The sequence below is a fragment of the Scyliorhinus torazame genome, chromosome 5 (assembly GCF_047496885.1).
Source record: "Scyliorhinus torazame isolate Kashiwa2021f chromosome 5, sScyTor2.1, whole genome shotgun sequence".
Classification (NCBI taxonomy): domain Eukaryota; kingdom Metazoa; phylum Chordata; class Chondrichthyes; order Carcharhiniformes; family Scyliorhinidae; genus Scyliorhinus; species Scyliorhinus torazame.
The window spans coordinates 130,805,031-130,825,475 of NC_092711.1; the positions used below are offsets into that span (position 1 = coordinate 130,805,031).

Sequence of the window (20,445 nt, forward strand, 5' to 3'; positions counted from 1 at the left end):
GGAGCAGAATGTCCAATGAGACAGTGAAATCCAGAGAGCAGGATTTTTTCTTTCCCTCTGCCACCACTCTGTCCCATCAATAAGACATTGGAACTCAAAGGCTAACAGTTTGATGACAAGTTGTCTCCGTTCGAGGGCTGCATGTGGCACCTTGCTACCTACGGCGCTGAAGACCCGGGTTTGAATCCCGACCCTGGGTCACTGTCCATGTGGAGTTTGCACATTCTCCCCGTGTCTGCGTGGGTTTCACCCCCACAACCCAAAGATGTGCAGGGTAGGTGGATTGACCACGCTAAATTGCCCTTTAATTGGAAAAAAAAAATAATTGGGTGCTCTAATTTTTTTTTTACAGTTGTCACCATTCTGAACAATGGGGAATAAGCTCCTCCCAGTAATTGAAACATCACTCGACAATCGCCAGGCAGGAATGTTCTCTTCCAGTCGGGGAACACTTCAGCAGTCAAGGGTTATTCAGCCTCTGATCTTCGGGTAAGCGTTCTCCAAGGCGGCCTTCAGGACCCTCGACAATGCAGAATCGCCGAGCAGAAACTTATAGAATTTTCTCTTCCAGCTGGGGAACACTTCAGCATTCAAGGGCATTCAGCCTCTGATCTTCGGTTAAGCGACCTCCAAGGCGGCCTTCAGGACGCGCGACAATGCAGAATCGCCGAGCAGAAACTGAGAGCCAAGTTCTGCACTCATGAGTACGGCCTCAACCGGGACCTTGGATTCATGTCACATTACATTCACCCCCCCACCATCTGGCCTGGGGTTGCGAAACTCTACCAACTGTCCTGCCTTGAGACAATTCACACCTCTTTAACCTGGGATTATCCCTGGCTCCAGTTGCTCGGTTTGGACCTGTAAAGATTTAATTACCTGAAAGACTCGCATTCAAAGTATCGTCTTGCATATTTGACCTTGTATATATAAATGTTTCTGGAACATACCTCTTCATTCACCTGACAAAGAAGCAGTGGTCCGAAAGCTAGTGATTTGAAACAAACCTATTGGACTTTAACCTTGTGTTGTAAGACTTCTTACTGTGCTCACCAGTCCAACGCCAGCATCTCCACACCAATGTCCTTCAGGGAAGGGAACCTGCCTCCGGCCTGAGCCCACACAAGACTTGGACCTCTGCAAAAACACAAGAAATAGGAGCAGAAGTAGACCATTCAGCCCGTCGTACCTGCTCTGCCATTGAACACGATTGTGGCTGATGTCTTCAATTCCACTTTCCCGTTAGCTCTCTGTGTCCTTTGACTTCCAAAGATCTCACCACTTCTGCCTTAAATATATTAATTGATGGATCATCCACAACCCTCTGGACTAGAGAATTCTATGTGAGAACCAAAGTGAGAAAGAGACTGAGTAGTGGAAGAGAAAGAGAGAATCAAAAAGAATGAGGGTGGGCAGCACGGTGGCACAGTGGTTAGCACTGCTGCCTCATGGCACCGAGGTCCCAGGTTCGATCCTGGCTCTGGGTCACTGTCCGTGTGGAGTTTGCACATTCTCCCCGTGTTTGCGTGGGTTTCGCCCCCCACAACCCAAAGATGTGCAGGGTAGGTGGATTGGCATGCTAAATTGCCCCTTAATTGGAAAAAATTAATTGGGTACTCTAAATTTATCTTAATTTTTTTTTTGTTTTAAAAAGAATGAGGGTAAGGGAGAGAGAGTGAGAACAGAGTGGGGGAAACAGGAAGCAATGGACCAACAACTGAATCACAATTTGACAGAATCTCCTAAACCCTTTACCTCCACCACCTGGATCGACCAGGACAGCAGATGTATGTGATCATCACCTGCAAGTTCCCTTCCAAGACACACACTGTCTGAACTTGTCTGACATCCAATGCTGGATGAGCAGAACCTTCCTCCATTTAAATATTGAGATGACTGAACTAGTTCCCTTCCTGTCCCCTCTACAAACTCCACTCCCTTGTCACCAATTCCATCCCTGTCAAATGTCTGAGGCTGAAGCTGACTGTTCACAACCATGGTGAAATATTTCACCCCCAGATGAGCTCTTGACCACAGATCCACATCATCACCAAGATTGCCGACTTCCACCTCAGGAACAGCTCGACTCCACCTTAGTCCCTGTTCATCTGCTGCAGAAACCATCATCCATTCTTCTGTTACCTCTCAACCAAATTATTCCAACGCACTCGCAGCCGGACTCCAACATTAAACAACCCCCTCCATCCCATCCAAAACTCTGCTATCCATGTGCTTACTCACACCACGTTTATTTACCCAGCCCCTGTGCCCGCTGATCTACAAATGCTTCCTTTTAAAAGGCACTAAAAGTTTAAATTTCTCATTCTTCTTTTCCTCCATGGCAGTGATCATCCTGATCACTGTAATCTCCTCCACACACACACCCCTTCAAAATCTCTGCACTCATTTAATTCCAGCCACTTGAACATTCCTGAATTTAATCTGTCCACCATTACGGAGTTGCCAAAGCCTCAGTCTCTGGAATTCCCCCCTTAAAACTCTCCAGCTCTGTAACTCACTTTCCTTCCTGCGAAAAGCTAACATCCCCTCACCTGGCTCAGTGTCAATTGTTATTTTCTCTGAAAGGCTTAAGTTTTACTCTCTTCAAGGCACAATATAAATGCAAATTATTGTCACTGCCCTGGACATATATCATTGTCCGGTCTCATAAATAAGAATTTGTAACTCACGAGTAAAACAGTCGGATGGACATTCTGTCATGAAGAAACATTTCAAAAACATTTCTCCAATAAACATGCCAGTGCCAAATAAAGATGACATGGATGGGGGTGGGCACAGTCAGAAGTCTGACACCAGGTTAAAGTCCATTTGAGGGCAGCACAGTGGTTAGCATTGCTGCCTCGCGGCGCTGAGGACCTGGGTTCGAATCCCGGCCCTGGGTCACTGTCTGTGTGAAGTTTGCACATTCTCCCCGTGTCTGCATGGGTTTCGCCCCCACAACTCAAAGAAGTGCAGGCTAGGTGGATTGGAATTGCCCCTTAATTGGAAAAAATAATTGGGTACTCTACATTTATTTTTTTTAAAGTCCATTTGGAATCACTCCAAACAAACCTGTTGGACTTTAACCTGCTGATGTCAGACTTCTTACAAAGAAAGATGGCGGCCGCTTTGTCCCCTCTGTGAGAAAGCTCCAGCCCCGCTCAGGTATTTGGCTACCGGTAAGTTATTTTTCTGGATTTTCGGTTTATACAACATGTTTCCAAAGTGTGTCTGACGACCCAATGATCCATCTCTCCCTCCGACCCGCCATTCCCACCTTTACAGGTTGTGCATCCGACAAAGAACCTTGTCTGCGTCGCCATTAGTCACACTGCGCATGCTTCACTCAGCCCAGTCCCGCCCCCTCACTCTCTGGTCGGAGGACCAGCCGCTCCCGACCAGTCCTCCGGGCCCGCCCCCTCTTCCCCTATTGGTCTGGTACTGCGGTCAATCATTGCTCGGGCATTGTGAAATGTCAGGTGAGAGGTCAGTGTCGAGGGGCGCGGTTTACAAATCCCGAGTGCGGCCCCAGCATTGTGAGCTTTCAGGTGAGAGGTCAGTGTCAGGGGGGCGGGGTTTACAAATCCCGAGTGCGGCCCTGGAGCCGAATGGGAAACAAAGAACATTCTCCACTCTATCCGTCACTTCCGGCTTCTCTCCAGAACCTCACAGAGACCAGGGGGGGAGACACTGACCCAGTCACAATGTCACTGCCTTAGTGGAAAAGTCTAATGTAACACCCCCTGTTCAAAAAGGCAGAAAGTAGGAAACTAGTTAGTTTAATGCCTGTTGTTGGGAAACTGTTGGAATTCATTATTGAGGAAGTCGTAACTGGACATTTGGGAAAGTCAAACTGCAATCCATCGGAGTCAGCCTGGTTTGGTGAAGGGTAAATCGTGTTTGACAAACTTGTTGGAGTTCTTGGAAGATGTAACAAGGCAAGTGGATAATGGGGTCCTGTAGATGTATTTGGACTCCCAGAATACATTTGATAAGGTGCCGCACAAAAGATAATAAACAAGGTAAGATCCCACGGGGTTGAGAGATAATATATTAGCTTGGATAGAGGATTGGCTAACCAACAGACAGCAGAGAGTGGGGTTAGATTATATTAGATTTATTGACACATGTACTGAGGTATAGTGAAAAAAAATGTTCTGTGTACAGTTCCATACATGAAAGACATAGGACATACAATAAATACACAATGTAAATACATAGACATCGGATGAAGCATATGGAGTGCAGTACTATATCTTCAGTGGAGAATGCGTCAAGAGATCAGTTCAGTCCATAACAGGGTGGTTCAGGAATCTGGTAACATCGTGGAAGGTGCTGTTTTTGAATCTGTGCATGTTCTCAGACTTTTGTATCTTCTGCCCAATGGAAGAGGTTGGAAGAGAGAATAACAAAGGTGTGAGTGGTCTTGGATTATGCTGATCTGTCTTTCTGCTCTGTAAATTCAATGATTCTGGCTGGCAAGCTGTAACTAGTGGTATGCCATAAGCTTCGGTCCCGGGGCTCCAACTATTTACAATCCAAATTAATGCCTATGGGATTGATAGAATGTACGATAACCAAATTTGCAGCTAACACTGAAAGCAAGTTGCAATGAGGAAATCAGACATAAACAAATGGATATGGATAGATTAGGTGAGTGGGCTCAAATGTGGCATGTGCATAAGTGTGTGGTTATCCATTTTGGTCAGAGGAATAAAAAGGGCACTTATTATCTAAATGGAGAGAAACTTCAAAATGCTTTTTGGAGAGAGGGATCTGGGTGCCCTTGTGCACGAATTACAGAAACTTTGCAGGTGCAGCAGGTAATAAGGGAGGCAAATGGAATTTTAGCTTTCATTGCAAATGGAATAGAGTATAAAGTAGGGCAGTGCTGTTGTTACTGTATAGGGTGTTGGTGAGACCACATCTGGAGTGCTGCGGTTTTGGTCCCTTATTTGGACAATGACATAAATGCATTAGAGGCGGTTCAGAGAAGGTTCACCAGATTGATTGTCTTGTGAAGAGAGATTTGAACAGTTTAGGCCCACACTCTCTGGAGTTTAGAAGAATGAAAGGAGATCTAATTGAGGTACATAAGTTGCTAAAGGGGATAGACATGGAGCGATGTTTGGATTGGATTGGATTTATTTATTGTCACGTGTACCGAGGTACGGTGAAAAGTATTTTTCTGCGAGCAGCTCAACAGATCATTAAGTACATGAAAAAAAAAGTAAATAAAAGAAAATACATAATTGAGCAACACAAGGTACTGAATGTAACGACATAACACCGGCATTGGGTGAAGAATACAGGGGTGTAGTGTTAATGAGGTCAGTCCATAAGAGGGTCATTTAGGAGTCTGGTGACAGTGGGGAAGAAGCTGTTTTTGAGTCTGTTCGTGCGTGTTCTCAGACTTCTGTATCTCCTGCCCGATGGAAGAAGTTGGAAGAGTGAGTAAGCCGGGTGGGAGGGTTCTTTGATTATGCTGCCCGCTTTCCCCAGGCAGCGGGAGGTGTAGATGGAGTCAATGGATGGGAGGCAGGTTCGTGTGATGGACTGTTATTTCCCCTTGTTGGACATTCTAGAAGGAGAGGCCATAGTTTGAGACTACTTCTGCATGTTTTATTTCAAGGGGGTTGAAGTATAAAAGTAAAGAGGTGTTGCTGTAACTGTACAAGCTGCCAGTGAGGCCACATTTAGAATATTGTGTACAGACTTGGTCCCCTTATTTAACGGAAGATATATTATTATTGGAGGCAGTACAGAGGAGGTTCACTAGGATGCTTCTGGGCATGGAGGGACTGCCTAATGAGGAAAGAATTTCTTTTACCCCAGGAAATGTGGAGGCCGAGTCCTTGATCAGTTGCAAGGCTGACACTGATATGTTTTTAATCAGTTGGGGAATTAAGGGTTACTGAGAGAAGGTAGGAAAGTGGACCCAGTGAGCGTGAGATCAGCTATGATCTTATTAAATGGTGGAGCAGCTCAAAGGGCTGAATGGCTGACTCCTGTCCCTATTTCTTCTGGTCTGTTCCGTTTTTAAATAAAGATTTTTGGAATCTGTGTGACTGGAGAAGCACTGAGATATATAAAATCCTGGACTGCTGTGATTTAAAAAAAAAAAAAATACTGGAAATCTTCGGCATATCGGGCAGCGTCTATGGAGTGAAACAGAGTTAATGTTTCAGGTCAGCGTGATCTTTCATCAGATCAAGAATAGTGTTCCCATTAGGGACAAAGGGGGAAATCTGTGGGTGGAGCCAGAAAACATTGGTCAGGTGTTGAACGAATACTTCACATCTGTCTTCACCCAAGGGAATGAGGAGGTAGATATGGAACTCGAGCAGAGAGACTGATGTTCCTGAGCAAATTGACATAGGGAGTGACATGGCATTGGAGGTGTTGGCAGGCTTAAAAGTGGACCAGATGAGTTGTGCCCGAGACTGCTGTGGGAGGCGAGGGAGGATATTGCAGGGGCTCTGACCCAAATTTTTAATTGCTCTCTGGCTACAGGGGAATTGCCACAGGACTGGAGATCAGCTAATGTGGTCCTACTATTTAAGAAAGGTTGTAGAGATAAGCCAGGGAACTGCAGACTAGTGAGTCTTACGTCAGTGGTCGGGAAACTATTGAAGAAAATTCTGAAGGGGGGAATCTATCTCCACTTGGAGAGGCAAGATTTGATCAGGAATAGTCAGTATGGCTTTGTCAGAGGGCGGTCATGCCTAACAAATTTGATTGACTTTTTTGAGCATGTGACAAGCTGTGTAGATGAAGGTAGTGCAGTTGATGAGTTTACATGGACTTCAGTAAGCCTTTGATAAGATGCCAATGGGAGACTTATAAGACCATAAGACAGGAGCAGGATTATGCCATTCGGCCCATCGAGTCTGCTCCGTCATTCAATCATGGCTGAAATGTTTCTCATTCGTTCTCCCCATACACCGGATTCCCTTATTAATCAAGAACCTATCTATCTCGGTCCTAAAGACACTCAGTGATTTGGCCTCTACAGCCTTCTGTGGCAAAGAATTCCACAGATTCACCACCCTCTGGCTGAAGAAATTCCTCCTCATCTAAGCTTTAAAGGATCATCACTTCAGTCTGTGCCCTCGGGTTCTAGTTTTTCCCACTAGTGGAAACATCCTCTCCTCGTCCACTCTAGGCTTCTCAGTATCCTGTAACGCAAACCAAATGTCACATCGCGATCTGACAGAGTCACTCGATTCATGAGAAACTGAATATCAGCAGCATCTGGGTGTGGAAGGTAAAAGGTTTGTCTGTTCTGTCTGTGAGGGAAGATTTCAGGTCTCAGTGTGACTGGAAAAGCCCAGAGATTTGCAAACCCTGGTTAGGCCAAACCTGGAGAACGATGTTCAGTTCTGGGCAACAAACCTGAGGAAGGATAGAATGACCTCGGAGGGAGTGTAGCACAGATTTACCTGAGTGATATCTGAACCCGGGGTTAAATTACAAAACTAGATGACACAAAAAAGTCAGAGACATGATGGCACAAAGAAGGGCATTCGGCCCATTGAGTCCATGCTAGCTCTCTGGAGCAATCCAGTCAGTCCCATTCTCCTGCTCTATCCCTGTATTCGATTTTCATTTCATTTCATATCCTCACAGGTTTATGTCCCTCAAATGTCTATGTCAAATCATTCATTGTGTCTATTTTCAAACTCCCTCATAGACAGCAAGTTTCAGGTCATTGCCGCCAGCTGTGTAGAAACATACATCTCATATCACCTCATATCTCCTGTACCTTTTACATACAAACTCGGAACAGGCCACTCGGCCCCTCGAGCCTGCTCAGCAGTCAATAAGATTGCGGCTGATCTCATTCTAACCTCAACTCCACATTCCTGCCTACCCCTGATGACCTTTCACCCCCTTGCTCACCAAGAATCTATCCAGCTCTGCCTTAAAAATATTCAAGGACTCTGCTTCCACTGCCTTTTAAGGAGCGAGTTCCAAAGTCTTACAACCCTCAAGAGAATAACAATCCTCATCTCCATCTGAAATGGGCGACTCCTTATTTTGCAACAGTGACTCCCTCATTCCAGATTCTTCTACAAGAGGAAACATCCTCTCCACATCCACCCTGTCAAGACCCCTCAGGATCTTATATCGTTCAATCCAGGTTTTACCCAAAACTTTAAATCTGTGTCCCGACTGCTTGTACGATCAGTGAATGGAAACAGAGTTTCTTTGTCCACCCGATGGAAACCTGGCATAATCTTGTGGACCTGAATCAAATCTCTCCTCAACCTCCTTTGCTGGAACCATTCAGGTAAATCTACTCTGCACCTTCTCCAAGAACCTTCACATCCTTCCTGAAGGGTGGTGACCAGAGCTTTATAAAGATTCATAGAATTCCTATATTACAGAATCATAGAATTTACAGTGCTGAAGGAGGCCATTCGGTCCTCCAAATCTTCCCATTGATCAACACCTCCCAGACAGGAAATGATTTTGTGGAACCCACGCAAGTGGCCAATGGGAAGAACTCAAAATGATGCAGAGTCTCAGCCAATGAGAGAGATCTGGGATCAGCCCACCCCCTCGTTCACTCCAATTGATTGGAGGTCCAGCTGCTCCTGCTCGGTCCTCCAGCCCCGCCCCCTCTCCCTATTGGTCCAGAGTTGCCGTCAATCACTCCCTGGGCATTGTGATGTGGAGTATGCGCAGTAGGGCTCATGTCCACGGACAGATGCTTGTTTGTCTCATCTTCAGGCGGGAAGGAGGCGGATGAGCGGAGGTAGCGTTAGGGGCAGTGGGTGGGAGGGGAGGCTTCACAAACATCCAGTGGAGGCCTCAAAGCTAAAACAAGAAATTACCAGTCCCCTGTTTGTACCGAGCGGGAAGGTTTTTCTGCAGAGCCTTTCCCCAGTTAACCACCACCATCCTCATTTGGGGCAAGGTGCAGCAGGGCGCATGCGTGGTGAGCCCTGTCCACTCAGCAGGACTGACAGTGATGGATTCTGGAAACTCCTTTTATAGGGGGTTACAAGAGGAGGATTTACACACAGCAAAGTGAAATCAAACAAAACATTAAGAGCTGGGAGAGCCACTTGATTAATCAGAACCTGGATATTATTGGTAAGCTTTGAGTTCCAGGTCAGTACCACTCTCCATGGGGGTTCACTATATGAGCAAACCAGAGACACAGGCTAGTGTTCTGGGGACAAGGGTTCAAATCCCATCATGGCAATTGGTGGAGTGTAAATTCAATTAAGAATCTGGAATTCAATGTTCATCTCAGTATTCGTGACCGTGAATTCATTGTGGTGAGTTTGTGGGAAGGGGTGTGCTACTGGGATTTACAGCTTTGGGAAACAAGAGAGCAATAATTATGCCCCGGGAACTAGATAATAACAATAATCTTTATTAGTGTCACAAGTGGGTTTACATTAACACTGCAAAGAAGTTACTGTGAAAAGCCCCCAGTCGCCACATTCCGGCGCCTGTTCGGGTCACTGAGGGGGAATTCAGAATGTCCAATTTACCTAACAAGCACGTCTTTTGGGACTTGTGGGAGGAAACCGGAGCACCCGGAGGAAACCCACGCAGACACGGGGAGAACGTGCAGACTGCACATGCAGTGACCTAAGCGTGAATTGATCTTGGGACACTGGCGCTGTGAAGCAACAGTGCTAACCACTGTCTACCGTCAGTATTAGTGACCATGAATTAATTGTGGTGAGTTTGTGGTAAGGGGAGAGTGTGTGGGACTGGGATTTGCAGCTTTGGGAAACAAGAGAGCAATAATTATGCCCCGGGAACTAGAATTATCTGTTCGAAGTTTCTGTCCTGGACTAACCTGTGCAAATTGATTTTATAGGGTTACCAAGGAGTGGATTGACAGAAAGGAAACTCAAACCAAACATCACATCAAGATCTGACAGTCACTCAATTCATCAGGACCTGAATATCATTGGCTTTTGAATGTGGACGGAGAAATGTTTGTCTGTTCTGTCTGTGGGAAAAGATTTCAAACATCAGTGTGACAGGAACAGCACCGGGATGGACACACCTGAGTGAGAGTGTTCCAGTGCAGGGACTGTGGCAAAGAATTTAATTACGCATCGTGTTGAAATTCACTGACGCACTCACACTCGCCTGCATCATGTGTGGGACGGGATTTTCTTGATTATCCAACCTGCAGCGACACCAGCGTGTTCACACTGATGTTCCAAATATGGGAAGAGCTTTAAAGCAGCAATGATCTGTAGAAACACCAACACGCTCACATTGGAGTGAACCCATTCACCTGCTCCCGAGTGTAGGAAGGAATACACTCCGTCATCTCATCTTCTGAGACACCAGGTAGGTCACAAGTGTCTGCAGGTGTTTTACTTGGGATCAGAAGAGGATTTTCAGACAGAAAATTCACAGAATCACTCCGTTCGTCCGGACTTGAATTTGACTGTGGAAGGAGAGATGTTTCTCTGTTCTGTCTGCGGGAAAACATGCCAAATATTGGTGTGCCTGGGAAAGCACTGAGACACACACACACACCCGAGTGAGGGTGTTCCAGTGAACTGACTGTGCAAAGAGCTTTAACCAGTTACACAGCCTGAAAATCAATCACACCTTTCACAGCGAGGAGAATCTGTACACGTGTTCTGTGTGTATACGAGGTTTCAACTGCTTGACCAACCTGGGGAGGCACAAGGACACCAGCACCATGGAGAAGCCATGGAAATGTAGGGACTGTGGGAAGGGATTCATATCCCCGTCTGTGCTGGAAATTCATCGGCGCTGTCACACTGGGGAGAGACCATTCATCTGCTCCGAGTGTGGGAAGAGGTTCACTCGACTAACCCACCTCACTACACACCAACTTGTTCACTCTGACACCAGACCTTTTAAATGTTCCGATTGTGAGAAGAGCTTTAAAAGGAAAGAAAATCTGCTGACGCACCAGCGAGTTCACACCGGGGAGAGGCCGTATCCCTGCTCTGAGTGTGGGAAGAGATTCACTCAGTTATCCAGCTTTCTGTTACACCAGCGAGTTCACACTGGGGAGAAACCGTTTGCCTGTCCCAAGTGTGGGATGGCATTCACTCAGTTATGCAAACTGTTGGATCACCAGCGAGTTCACACTGGGGAGAGACCATTCACTTGTTCTGTGTGTGGGAAGGGATTCACTCAGCTATCAACCCTGATGAGACACCAGCGCATTCACACTGGGGAGAGACCATTCACCTGCCTTGAGTGTGGGAAGGGATTCACTCAGTCTGCCCACCTCACTTCACACCAGCGTGTTCACTCTGACACGAGACCTTTTCAATGTTCCGACTGCGGGAAAAGCTTCAAAGGCAAAATGGATCTGCTGATTCACCAGCGCAGTCACACTGGAGAGAGGCCGTTCACCTGCTCCGTGTGTGGGAAGGGATTCATTCAGCAGTGTCTCCGGATGAAACACCAGCGCATTCACACCAGGGAGGGACCGTTCATCTGTTCCCTATGTGGGAAGGGATTCATTCGGTCATCCACCCTGCAGTCGCACCAGCGAGTTCACAAGCTGCAGGACTCGAATTCTGCTGTTATCCAGGATTGAATCATGTCCATTCAGACAGTTGATGTTAATAATTCTGGATCTACCTGTGTCAAACAGTGTTCAAGTCCTTGATTTCTCGAAGATGAGACTGATTGATGTCCTGTTACCGACTGTTCCATTCTTGAGTCTTTTCTCCTTTGTTAATGGAAGACTTGTATTTATTAAGCGCCTTTCACAACTTCAGGATGTCGAAATGTGCTTTACAGACAATGTAAGTTCTTTTGAAGTGTAGTCACTTGTAATGTAGGAAATGCAGTCGTCAGATTGATAGAAATGTGATTGTGACCAGCCAATCTGTTCAGTGATGTTTGTTGAGGGACAAATATTAAGCGGTAAACCCGGGAGAACTCCCCTGCTCTTTGGAATAACATCATGGGAACTTTTACACCCAACTGAGGGTAGATGTGGCCAAAATTGACAGTCTGATCTGAAAGACGGGACCTCTGACAGTGCAGTGCTCCCTCAGGACTGCTTCAGAATGTCAACCTGGATTTGATGTTCATGTTTCTGGAGGTGGATTTGAATCCACAACCTCCTGACTCCGAGATAAGAATGTAACCACTGAGCCACAACTAACACCTCATCATTACTCTGGATTATTTCAGTTTTCAGACCTTCCCTTACTCTCATGAATAAGTAAAAGGTTTCGGTCCAGGAGTCACAAATTACCCAAAAAGGGGGTCAGAGTATTGGTGATTTTAAAACATTTCATTAAGAAGCATCATTTAGATATGATACATAACTTAAATAGGCAGCAAATACATGCAACCTGTAACAGGTATGAAGATGGATGTTTAATTTTATATTTTTGGGCAATGTGTTATTCTATAAATAAGGGTGATTGGCTGTGTGTAAATTATTAAAATAAGCTGGGGAAAGGTTAATGGAGACAATTCGTCTTGGAGAGTTGAGAAATCAGAGATAGAGGTGCTAAATACATTCATTTGTCTGAAGCTATGGTAAAGTGGATTTATATGAAAACAAATTAAGTTTAGAACTTTGCAGTAGAAGATAGTTAGGGATTGACTTTTCAGTTCAATTTCAAAGAGGAGTAAAGGGCTTTTACAGCTTGCAAGGGGTTTGAAAGTAAAAAAGGGAAGGTTATTCAATTTTATTGAAGCTGAAAGGGAAGACAATAGGAATAGGAGAATCATGAAAGATGTTTATATTTTGGAAAAGTTGAAAGCGGTTCTGAGGACAATAGAATTGAAGATGAAAGGGAGAAAGGATATTTGATAAAAGAAGTTAAACTGAGTTCTGTTCACTTGTGTGGGGAAGTGGGAACCGCTCTGTGCTATGAGAAGGTACAACGTTTGAATCAGCCATCCAATCAAAAAGGAAAAGTCTTTGGTTATGAAGCAGTCTTGTTTCTGCGTATTCTTAGATTTCCACAGCAGCGTAGAAGTGAGTGAGAAGTAGTCTGGTATACATACCTGTACTAAAATGACAGCAGTTTTGCCTTGGATAATATTACTGGAATTTGCTGGAGGTTAAAAAACAGGAGGAAGTGTTGCTAAGATGTTTACTTCTGGGTGGTGAGCAAGTATTTTTTGTGAGGGATGTTTTGATTGACTATTTTTACTGTGTAACTGTAATCTTATATGCTTAAGTTTTCTTTTATCCTTGTCATTAAATCTTCTAACTATTAAACTCCCAAAAGTGTCACTGGAATTCTATGCTGCTGGGCTCACTAGGTTTCTCCTTATTTCCAGAATACAAAACCCTTATGACCAGTCAGTCAGGTTTCCCTCTGGGATTTGGCTTGCTCAGGGAATAACATCTGCTGTGGCCGTAACACAGGACAAAATGGTTTACTGGTCCCAGATTGGACAAATGGATGGGCAGAAGCAGGAGGATGCTGATCTCGGTGGCTGGAGGTGACAGTATCCTCAGAATAATAATAATCTTTATTGTCACAAGTAGGCTTACATTAACACTGCAATTAAGTTACTGTGAAAAGCCCCTAGTTCGCCACATTCTGGCGCCTGGTCAGGTACACAGAGGGAGAATTCAGAATGTCCAAATCACCTAATGGTTTACTGGTCCCGGGTCAGGGGGTGCTGATCTCTGTGGCTGGAGGTAACAGTTTCCTCGGAATGGATTAATGGTCCGAGATTGGAGCCTTGTGGATGAAGCTGATCGCCACAGCTGGACTTGGCAGTTGTTTTTCATTAATTGTCTGAGCTAGAGTGTTCAGCTGAAGCCAACATGAATCTCTTTGAGAAGCTCTTTCCCATCTGAAGTGATTTTCCATCTCAAAAGCTCATTTATGTACCTTATTTCTGGGGGGGGGGGGTTTCAATCGCTTATTCTGTTGCCCATTCGCAAGGGGCAGATAATCAAGGTAATCCCTCCTATTTCTTTCAGAAGTGCATGAAGTCAGTTTGTTTCTCATGGCTTGCTCAGAAACACTGTTTGACCTTTCCTCAGACAGTTGGTTTACACGTGGGTTAGGAGATCCCTCCAACCCATCAAATATGTCTTGTTTCAGGTTCTGTTCCGGAGACATGTCCTTGGCAGAAATAACAGGCCTACACTGTCCTGTGTTTATTAACCAAGGAATATTTATTCAACAAGGTGAGAGGAAGAGATTAATGGTTATCCCTATGCTCTTAAAACAACTTTCTTAACATTTTAAAGATTTTGGGAGAATGATTTTTTACGGATCACTGAAGGATTTCTACCATTCGGTTACCAGCAGCACTTTGCGATTACTGGAACTCAGTAGAAATTGAAGTTAAAACTTCTCAGGTGCCAATAAGAATTGTTTTATTTGTCTTCTATTGAATACAATTTGAAAGTCATTTAAAAGGCAATTCGTAGACAATTTGAAGCTTTTTAAAGAATCAAAGACATTATCTTCTTGCTTAGGCAAACAGCTCAACAATAACTTTTAAAAAGTCAACGTCTGAAAATGAAATATGAAAAAGAGAGAGAGAGAGCTAATCTTCAGCTTCAAACCATTGAAACAAAAACTAACAAACTACTCACAAAAACCTACCCTACCAATCTACCTAAAAAACTAATCTACAACTAAACTCATCCCAAACTAAAACTCAAAATGGAGGGCCGAAACTTCTTTAGTTATACCCTTTCATATCTGTCTTAAGTCATCTAATCACACCCCAATATAATCCTAATTGGTTTGGGTTAGACTCAAACACATTTGATTTGACAGCAAGCCGTCCATCTTCAACATGTAACATTACTTCAAATTGTTGCGTATCTGCATTCTTGTGTATGTTAAAGAATGCGATATCAAAGCCAGCAAAAAACTGGTTGTATGCTGGCTTGGCTATTGTAACAATGGAGACTTCGTGTAATCTCTTCATGCAATGCTGGACAATGATTTGCAAAATGTAAATCAAATCTGTTTTAATCTAGTTAAGTAAATTATGCTGCTTCTATGAAATTGTTATGTTTTGAGAAAGTTGGAATCAAATATATTTGATTCGATGTTTTATGAAATTAAAATCGCTTATTGTCACAAGTAGGCTTCAATTAAGTTACTGTGAAAAGCCCCTAGTCGCCACATTCCGGCGCCAGTTCGGGGAGGCTGTTACGGGAGTATAAACTGTCCATTAAAATGTTCCAGCCTTATAAGTTATGGAATGTGGTTCACGCTGTAATCACTAATAGCCCAAAATGAGAATAATAGAGCCTTTTAAGTTACTGGACTCTTGTCACCTCGTTGCCATGGATTCAGCCCTTGTCCTTGAAGAAATGTAGTTAAAAGAGTTTGTCTTATCAGTCTTCTGTGTTGCTATGTACCTAAAAGTTGTGTTGGACAAAATGATTAAATTAATTTGCAGAATATGTATTTTTAATCCTTAATTTAAAACTGGAGCTTAATATTTACGCTTAAACAGCTGTCTTTTACCTATATTAGGTGTATTAGAAATACCTGGCTTCTACAGTCGGCCCTTTGATAAATCGAAAGATATATCAGAATAAGATAAAAGACATCATTAATGCGAAAGGATAGGTAAAAGCACAAAGAATAACTCATTCATATTGTCAATGCAGTTTTAAACGATAGAATGGACACTTAGCATCGCAACAGGCATTTCAAAATAATTATGATAATTAATAAATTAATCACATTTGATACTACTGATTCAGTATTAATAAATTATACAATATGTAAATAATACAGATCTTAACATTGATATACTGATTAAAAATTAATATGATTACATAATTCAGCAATAAACAATTAATAATAATTTCATGTATACAAATAGAATGATACAATAAAAAGTTGAGCATATGATCTAGTAATAAATGGTAAAATGATTATCAAAATTGATTATGTAATTTATTAATAAATGATGAATAATAATTCACCAATAAATGATTGGATTGGATTTGTTTATTGTCACGTGTACCGAGGTCCAGTGAAAAGTATTTTTCTGCGAGCAGCTCAACAGATCATTAAGTACATGAGAAGAAAAGGGAATAAAAGAAAATACATAATAGGGCAACACAACATATACAATGTAACTACAAAAGCGCTGGCATCGGATGAAGCATACAGGGTGTAGTGTTAATGAAATCAGTCCATAAGAGGGTCATTTAGGAGTCTGGTGACAGTGGGGAAGAAGCTGTTTTTGAGTCTGTTCGTGCGTGTTCTCAGACTTTTGTATCTCCTGCCCGATGGAAGAAGTTGGAAGAGTGAGTAAGCCGGGTGGGAGGGATCTTTGATTATACTGCCCGCTTTCCCCAGGCAGCGGGAGGTGTAGATGGAGTCAATGGATGGGAGGCAAGTTTGTGTGATGGACTGGGCGGTGTTCACGACTCTCTGAAGTTTCTTGCGGTCCTGGGCCGAGCAGTTGCCATACCAGGCTGTGATGCAGCCTGATAGGATGCTTTCTCTGGTGCATCTGTAAAGGTTGGTAAGAGTCAATGTGGACATGCCGAATTTCCTTAGTTTCCTGAGGAAGTATAGGCGCTGTTGTGCTTTCTTGGTGGTAGCGTCAACGTGGGTGGACCAGGACAGATTTTTGGAGATGTGCACCCCTAGGAATTTGAAACTGCTAACCATCTCCACCTCGGCCCCGTTGATACTGACAGGGGTGTGTACAGTACTTTGCTTCCTGAAGTCAATTACCAGCTCTTTAGTTTTGCTGGCATTGAGGGAGAGATTGTTGTCGCTACACCACTCCACTAGGTTCTCTATCTCCCTCCTGTATTTGGACTCATCGTTATTCGAGATCCGGCCCACTATGGTCGTATCGTCAGCAAACTTGTAGATGGAGTTGGAACCAAGTTTTGCCACGCAGTCGTGTGTGTACAGGGAGTAGAGTAGGGGGCTAAATACGCAGCCTTGCGGGGCGCCGGTGTTGAGGACTATTGTGGAGGAGGTGTTGTTGTTCATTCTTACTGATTGTGGTCTGTTGGTCAGAAAATCGAGGATCCAGTTGCAGAGTGGGGAGCCAAGTCCTAGGTTTTGGAGCTTTGATATGAGCTTGGCTGGGATTATGGTGGTGAAGGCGGAGCTGTAGTCAATAAGTAGGAGTCTAATGTAGGAGTCCTTGTTTTCGAGATGCTCTAGGGATGAGTGTAGGGCCAGGGAAATGGTGTCTGATGTGGACTGGTTGCAGCGGTATGCGAATTGCAGTGGATCAAGGCGTTCTGGGAGTCTGGAGGTGATGCGCTTCATGATCAACCTCTCGAAGCACTTCATTACGACTGAAGTCAGGGCCACTGGTCGGTAGTCATTAAGGCACGTTGCCTGGTTCTTCTTTGGTACCGGTATGATGGTGGTCTTCTTGAAGCAGGTGGGGACCTCGGAGTGGAGTAGGGACAGGTTAAAGATGTCCGTGAATACCTCTGCCAGCTGGTCCGTGCAGGCTCTGAGTGCACGACCAGGGATCCCGTCTGGGCCCGTCGCCTTCCGAGGGTTCACTTTCAGGAAGGCCAATCTGACTTCGGAAGCTGTGATGGTGGGTATGGGTGAATTATGGGCTGCTGGGGCACTCGCCAGCGGATTGTTGGTTACCTGCTCGAACCGAGCATAGAATGCATTGAGTTCATCGGGGAGTGGTGCGCTGCTGCCAGAGATACTGTTCGGCTTCGGTTTGTAGCCTGTAATGTTGTTTAGTCCTTGCCACAACCGCCGAGAGTCTGTCTGTGACTCTAGCTTGGTTTGATATTCTCTCTTAGCATTCCGGGTGGCTTTCTGGAGGTCGTACCTGGATTTCTTGTATAGGTCAGGGTCGTCTGCCTTGAACGCCTCAGATCTGTCCTTCAGTAGGGAGTCAATCTCGCGATTGAGCCATGGTTTCCAGTTGGGGAACGCACGTACTGCTTTCTTTGGCACGCAGTCATCCACACATTTGCTGATGAAGTCTGTGACGGTGGTGGCATACTCATTTAAGTTGGTCACTGAGTTCTTAAATATGACCAGTCCACTGTCTCTAAGCAGTCACGTAAGAGCTCTTCTGTCTCCTCGGACCAGCACTGCACAACCTTCTTAGCTGGATTCTCCCGCTTGAGTTTCTACTTGTATTCCGGGAGAAGGAGCACCGTCTCAGGGACTGATTTCCCAAAGTGCGGTCGGGGATGGAACGGTAGGCGCCCTTGATTTTTGAGTAGCAGTGGTCAAGAGTGTTGTTGCCCCTGGTGGGACAGGAGATGTGCTGGTGTAATTTGGCAGTACACTCTTGAGGTTGGCCTTGTTGAAGTCTCCGGCCACGATGAACAAGGCCTCTGGGTGTTCTGTTTCGTAGTTGTTTATTACTGTGTATAGTTCGTCCAGCGCCTGCCTCACTACTGCCTGGGGTGGGATGTAGACCGCTGTGATAATGGCTGAAGTGAACTCACGTGGAAGATAATATGGGCGGCACTTCACGGTCAGGTATTCCAGGTCCGGGGAGCAGTAGGTCGCCAGAGTCGCCACATCCAAGCACCAGGAGGAGTTGATGAGGAGGCAAACCCCTCCACCCTTCGCTTTGCCTGATGATGCCGTGCGGTCCACCCGGTGAATTGAGAAGCCTTCAGGTTGTATGGCACAGTCCGGTGAGGCAGGGGTGAGCCATGTCTCTGTGAAACAGAGCACACAGCAGTCTCTTACTTCCCTCTGAGAGGTAAGTCTGGCGTTAAGTTCATCCAGCTTCTTTTCGATCGCTTGGATGTTTGCAGCGGGAGAGGGGTCTTGAAATCGCGTTGCTTCAGTCTAACCTGCAGACCGCCGCGTTTCCCTCGCTTCCTCGGTCGGAGGCTGCTGCTGGATAATCCTGGGATCCGATGGCCGATGTCAGCTCTTGTGGAAGGTAGGTGGTTGCGTCTGGTGGGGTCCAGGGTGATGGCGGGGACCAGGGCGCTGTTTACGTATCTGGGGTCACGTCTGGCAGGGTCCCGGGCACTGGTTGAGGTAGAGGGGTTGCTAGGGGGGCATGTTTGCAATCTGGATGGGTCCCGGCGTTCTGCGGGCGCGGGAATACCTTGCAGCGCGTTCGGGTCCTCGCGCGGGGTCTCCGCCGTTTCGGGGGTCCTGGGTCGTGGGCAGGGGCATCCTGAGGCAGGTTGGGCTGGGTCCCGTGGTCTGTTCCCTCCCTGGGCGCTCCTGGGGTTGGATCTTGAAGTAGGCCCGGGCGAGCCTCCACGTGGATTTTTCTTTCTTCCATCACCAGGTAGGTTGGGTCGCTGGGCGGGTCTCTCGGGGTCGGGTCGCTGGGCGGGTCTCTCGGGGTCGCGATGGGCCGGGTCTTGCCGTCGGGGGGCGGGTCGGGTCGGGAGCTCCGGGGACTGGGCAAGGCGATCCGGGAGCTGGCGTCGGTAGTTAGGCTGGGTTTGGAGCTCCGAGGTCCGGGTCGGCTCCAAATCGAGGTTGGGGCTTCACTTCCGGTTTGGGCTTGAATAAGAGTACAGTAAAGAATAGTTCAACAGAAACTTTCTATTTTGATGTTAATTCCTGTGCCACCCAACCAATTGGAAAGTCAACCCAAAAGAGTGTAATCAAAGGGTTGGTCAAGTTTTTTTAACTTTGTATTGCTAAGTCTTTGACATCTTCTGGATTATACGCAAAAGCTTATTGAAATGGTTAATTTTCTTGCAGAGACAAAAAGGGGCATATAGCTTGGAATGATGCCATTCTCATCTCTAAATGTTTTTTTATATTTGTCACTCAAATGGACTGGGAGTAAAAGTTGGATTGCTGCCAAATTCCCGTTATCAAGTCTCTTAGAATGATCTGTTCTTTTGGAATATAGATTTGCTTTTAATCAGGGTTACTTTTCTGAAGTTTTAATTTCCAAGCTAATTCTAAACATTTATTTTAAAGTATCAAACACAACTTATTGAATATATAACTGAACCCGTGTCTGCGTGGGTTTCCTCCGGGTGCTCCGGTTTCCTCCCACAGTCCAAAGATGTGCGGGTTAGGTGAATTGGCCAATGATAAATTGCCCTTAATGTCCAAATTGCCCTTGGTGTTGGGTGGAGGTGTTGAGTTTGGGTATGGTGCTCTTTCCAAGAGCCGGTGCAGACTCAAAGGGCCGAATGGCCTCCTTCTGCACTGTAAATTCAATGATAATCTATGATTAATCTAGGACAAAGGTTCGGCACAACATTCGTGGGCTGAAGGGCCTGTTCTGTGCTGTATTTTCTATGTTCCATGAACCAATTTTGCGCTGAATCTTGGTTTTCTGTAGATGAATTCATCGATTCTATTAAAGGAAGCACAGCTAACAAGATATGTTAATTTCTTTAAATTAATAAAGCAACATTCAGAATAATGACAGTTTTCTCAAGTTGACAGTTCTTGGCAACTTTTTAATGATACGTGACTTGTCCCGTATCCCTGCAGCTAGGAGGCTAGCTTTCATCATAGACCAGTCTGCGACCATGAAATCTGAAACTCGCAAAATGGCCGTCTT

At 45.2% G+C, this 20,445-nt stretch overlaps 1 protein-coding gene and 1 long non-coding RNA gene across 13 annotated transcripts in view; one reads left to right on the plus strand and one right to left on the minus strand.

The window, feature by feature from the left end:
- LOC140419748 (uncharacterized) overlaps window positions 1-3,360 on the minus strand; it is a 204,541-nt gene extending 201,181 nt beyond the window's left edge. For 3 of the 12 annotated variants that reach the window (XR_011946005.1, XM_072503702.1, XM_072503693.1), the window contains exons 1-2: window positions 3,278-3,360; window positions 951-1,137 (exon numbers count right to left, since the gene is read on the minus strand). The gene's annotated coding sequence lies outside the window, so the exon portion shown is untranslated. Of the gene's footprint in view, window positions 1-950; window positions 1,138-1,189 lie in introns of all 12 variants that reach the window. The other 9 variants (XM_072503704.1, XM_072503695.1, XM_072503703.1 and 6 more) reach the window with 7 other exon arrangements.
- A 134-nt stretch (window positions 3,361-3,494) lies between these two features.
- Window positions 3,495-13,225, plus strand: LOC140419758 (uncharacterized). The gene is made up of 2 exons (XR_011946012.1): window positions 3,495-4,022; window positions 9,845-13,225. It is a non-coding gene; the product is annotated as an uncharacterized lncRNA (long non-coding RNA).
- The last annotated feature ends 7,220 nt before the right edge of the window (window positions 13,226-20,445 follow it).